Source organism: Portunus trituberculatus, chromosome 10, assembly GCF_017591435.1.
Source record: "Portunus trituberculatus isolate SZX2019 chromosome 10, ASM1759143v1, whole genome shotgun sequence".
Lineage (NCBI taxonomy): Eukaryota > Metazoa > Arthropoda > Malacostraca > Decapoda > Portunidae > Portunus > Portunus trituberculatus.
In genome coordinates, this window is record NC_059264.1 from 14,135,645 (window position 1) to 14,140,922 (window position 5,278).

The window sequence follows — 5,278 nt, forward strand, 5'->3', positions numbered from 1 at the left end:
CTACTACTACCCTTAAATACTACTACTTGGTACTAATTACTGTCATGGCCTGGCAGCAAGACACACCGCGACGCATAGCCAGTATGCTCGCTAGGCTACACTCCCTCTCTTAAGAAGATGGCGTCTCCTAACAAGGAACGTTATCTTCATTCACTACGTGTTTCTCCATGGTGAACTCCAGCATGGAGTGGTGTTAACACGTTGGTCATTTGGTTCTTAAGGCATAAGCGATCATGGTGGGTGACACGAATGATGAGTGACTCGTATCCCAAGAGGTTACTTTCCTCTCTTGGTCTACATATATACACTTATCTCTTTTAAATACGATATACATAGTTACACCCGAGTTCAAAGAGAAATTCACATTCGCATCTGACTTAAGGTCTAACCCAACTCGGACGTGCCAGAAATCAAAGGGGAAGGAATTTTAAACACGACTCAAAAATAGTACATATATTAAGCAAAGATAGCTTCACTAACAAGCACCATAATCACCAATGATAACCCATACAAGAGTAATAATCATGGGGAAACAGATCCACGATGGAGAGTAGAGAGTTATGCAGCTTCACTCACCAGTATGCCACACTACACGTATCATTACCCCACAAGCAAACAGACATAAGAGAAAATATCCCATGACACCGTGACACGGGGGAAATGATTCCCGACACTGTTGTGCGTGGAGGGAGGTTGACTTACCACTCCGTTACACGAGGGAAATGTACACTGAACCAACATAACCACAATTTTAAGGTTTATCAGGACGGGGGTAAAAGAGGGAAATCCACAGACATTAATGCAGTACGGAAGGTAGCGTCACAAAAGTGGGCGAAAGCTAGCTCGAACACTGTACAGACAGATACACCACAACACCTCAGCACAGCACTTGGCAAAACACCTTTGAAATACACATGTGACTGCAAACAGAGCTCACTTATTGGAACACTCTCCCTTTACAAACACAGAGGCGTGATGAAAATAAATACAACATTCACAATACTCAAGTGAGAGGCGAAGGAGAATGGAGGGAGGTGGGCAGGCGGCTCGACGCGGTGGTGATCCGAGTCTCTCTCTCGAGCGGGACAAGGGAACACACTAGGCGACACACCGGAGACATCTGGTAGGAAATATGAAAAACTAATAAGCCTATAACAGGACGCATTAATTAAGGGTGAAAATTGGATACTGGTATACATTTCACACGTGAAAGCAGAGGATTTACACAGGGAATAACACAATGCAAGGTATATAAAATAACACATGAAAACATATTAAACATATCAAATAGAACATATTAAATAGAAATATTTACCATTGAAAAGAAAAAGAGGTATACATGTACACTGTACACTGCTATGCACAAGTTGTCCATATCACTGTTTTCTGCTGGTGTAGATAAGGCATTGCAAAAAACCTTACCCACTAGCTACACATCTACAACTGTCTACAAAATTTATCCACCCAATCTAAAATGGTCAATGAAATACACTACACCTGTGATGAAGATTTGTGGCCAACCTTCACAACTTCATTGCTGCGTTTCCAAGAATCACCCATTTCTTCCTCCTGCTCCGGACCTTTTGTTCCTTTGGCTACACCGGCAGTAGCAGCAGCGGCAGCAGTCTGGTGTCTGTTGTATGTCTTGCACGTTCACTCCGAACACTTCCTTCACTTCTTTGGTGTTAGTAGTACTGAATCCTGGAACAAGAGGTGGAACAATATTGAAATGGCGTCAACAGTAATAAGTCTTGAAAAAAATAACAACAAAGAGTTCAAAACCTTTTTAAATGAGACACGCGGAGATAAAAGTGTGATGTGCAAACCACAATACTCACATCACGGTCACTCAACACTTTATTCTGGGCTTGCTTCGCTGTAGTCACTCCTGTGGGAGGAATACAATGCCGTCCGGTTCAATGGTGCATGCAGCCGCTGGCTTCCTCTTCCCGTCCTGTGGTACACTGGCTGGGTTGCGGAAGCTTGCGTGGATGATAACACGTCGACGCATCTTCAGGAACCCGACAAACATCTGTACAGTGAACATGTTGCAGGTGAGATGAAAGGAAAGGTATGAAGTGTGAGTCGGCTAACTATACAGTATTGCAATATTCTCAGTATGTCAAGAACAATTTAGGAAGTGTTTAAAGTATGCTACAATCTCACCCACTACTTAATAACGCCAGCTTTGCCACAGCACAGCCACAACACATCCACAGCATAGACACCACTATAGACACACCATTTATAATGAAATCATCCCCACACACATCCAAGAGACCCCTAATACACATCAAAAGCTCTAAAAACACTCAAATCTAACCCAACACACACTCAAAACACCATGCAACACCTCACAATGCTGGAATATACACCTAAGACTCACTAGAAACACCCAATAGGTACACACCAAAATACGTAACTTGAAACACTATGAACACCATGCAACACCTCAAAATGCCCCCAAAACACACTCAAAACATGCAGATACTCAAACACACCTTCACACCACACTCAAGGCACGTCAAATACACATAACATAACATAACATAACATAAATAATAGGATAACAAAGGGCCACCAGGGCCCATCTAGGTTATCCTGTATCAGTCGCACAGCGACCTCGTCATCAGTACTTAAAGATACACTTACAAGTACACAATACATTATATACTAATTCTAAATATTTGGCCCATTAACAGGGCTAAGTCCTGCAGCGAAATCCTCTACAATTTGTGGTCCCCATACATGGGGATCATGTCTTATTTAACTATAGTAAATTTCTTATAAAACTATCATGCAGTGCTATACATAATTATAAATCTAATGAATTTAAGTGCTTATCTAATCTGTTTTTAAACATTGTCAAACTAGTGCTATTTACAACCGTCTCTGGCAATGCATTCCAGAAGTCTACCACTCTATGACTAAAGAAATATTTTCTTATATCTAACCTGCAGCCTTGCTTTCTAATCTTCCTGCCATGATTTCTAGTCCTATTTCCTCCTCTAAGGTAAAGAAAGATCTCACATCTATGTAGTTTGTATCTGAAAACATTTTAAATAACTCTATCATATCCCTCTTATACATCTCCTCTCAAATGAAAACATGTTTAATTCCTTTAATCTATCTCTATACTCCAGGCGCTTTAATGCTGGTATCATCCTAGTTGCTCTTCTCTGAACTGCTTCTAACATGTTGATATCCTGCCTATAGTGGGGTGACCAGGCCTGTATGCAATACTCTAAATGGGGCCTAACATAGAATTATATAAGCTACGCACCACTTCCTTACTTTTATAACTAACATTTCTATTTATAAAACCCAGGATCCTATTTGCCCTATTTCTTGCTTCTAAACATTGCTTTGAAAATTTCATAGTCCTGTCTATCACTACTCCTAAATCCTTTCCTTCCTCTACTGCCTCTAGCCAACATCCCTCCATCTCATAGTTAAAGTTTGTGTTGTCTTTACCTAAATGCATAACCTGACACTTATCAGAATTAAACTCCATCTGCCACCTGTCTGCCCATGCTATCAGCCTGTCCAGGTCTCGTTGTATTCTGTAATTGTCCTTTTCACCCTGTACTGCACATGCTATCTTAGTATCATCTGCAAACTTTGATACTTTGCTACTAATTCCTAAATCTAAATCGTTAATGTACACCAAGAAAAGAAGAGGTCCTAGCACTGATCCTTGGGGTACCCCACTAACCACTTCCTTCCACTCAGACATTGCCCCATTTAATACTACTCTCTGTTTCCTATCAGAAAGCCATTCACTAATCCAGTCAACTAACCTACCCCCTATCCCATGTAGTCTCAATTTGTACACTAGCCTCCTATGCGGTACCTTATCAAACGCCTTGCTAAAATCTAGATATATAACATCTATGCTATTTCCATCATCTAACTCCTTGGTAATATATTCTAAGATATCGAGCAAATTTGTAAGACAGGACCTCCTGATCTAAAGCCATGTTGGGTATCTCTAATTAATCTATTCTCATTTAAATGCTCCCAAATACTACCCTTAATGATTTTCTCTAGTATCTTACATACTATACTAGTTAAACTGATCGGTCTATAATTATTCGCATCATCCTTCCTACCTTTTTAAATATTGGAGTAACATTAGCTAACTTCCAGTCCTGAGGTATCTCAGCAAACCTAAGTGATCTTTCAAAGATTAACTTAAGTGCTTCAGAAATACTGTCTACACCCTCCCTAAGTACTCTGGCATGTAGCTCATCAGGACCACTGGCTTTCCTATCGTCTAGTTCAAGAATAAATTTCCTAATAATTCCCGGTTTTATATCAATATTTTCTAAAGCTCTTAAACTACTCTGTAAGAGACTTAAAACACACTAAAAGCACACGAAATACACCCAAAATATACATATATCACCCACAAAACACACTTAAAACACCCCAAATATACCCCAGACCAACATTATGCATTATAAAGAACATTAAGATTAAAAGGGACACTTACCTAAATATTCCACCTTAGCTCCTTCTCCTATTCCGCCTCTATTTCTCGTTTATTCTTCGTCCTCCTCCTTTATTTCTCCTTCTTCTTTCTTCTATTACTTCCGTCTTCACGTCTGAGCCTAGAAACACATCAAAACATTAGATATTAGGCAAAATATTGAGGAAATGGAGGGTGACAAGTATTGTGGCTTGGCTTCTCCTCTTCCTTCTCTCTCTCTTTCTCCTTCCTTTCCTTTTTAACCTCCCTTATTTCTCCTTTCTACTTCCTTCTGCTACTAATATCTACACACCTGACCCTAGCAACACACGAAAACACACCAAAACATTAGATATTAGGCAAAATATTGAGGAAATGGAGGGTGACTTAAGTATTGTGGCTTGGCTTCTCCTCTTCCTTCTCTCTCTCTCTTTCTCCTTCCCTTCCTCCTTAACCTCCCTTATTTCTCCTTTCTACTTCCTTCTGCTACTAATATCTACACACCTGACCCTAGCAACACACGAAAACACGTAGAAATCACCAGATATTAGGCAAAATATTGACGAACTGCGGGTTTGGAAAAGAGGCGCCAGCCTGGGGCGATGTTGAGTCACCACCTGGGCTGTGGTCGTCACAGAGAACGGCGGGAGCGGGGGATGACTCGGCTAGATTACGTAAATAATTTCATTTTAAAAATGACTTTTCGAATAAACGAAGCCACGCCCGAATGCTTGTTATTTTATGACGTGATAAATACTAAAAATAGTTTTAAAAATCAAAACAACTCCAGCTTAACTAGTTTTTTAA

At 40.3% G+C, this 5,278-nt stretch overlaps 1 long non-coding RNA gene across 1 annotated transcript; it reads right to left on the reverse strand.

The window, feature by feature from the left end:
• Positions 1-438: 438 nt before the first annotated feature.
• On the reverse strand, positions 439-4,556 carry LOC123502108. Its single transcript, XR_006673798.1, has 4 exons — positions 4,496-4,556; positions 1,839-2,032; positions 1,498-1,701; positions 439-1,120 (listed from the first exon to the last, which is right to left on the reverse strand). It is a non-coding gene; the product is annotated as an uncharacterized LOC123502108 (long non-coding RNA).
• Positions 4,557-5,278: the final 722 nt, after the last annotated feature.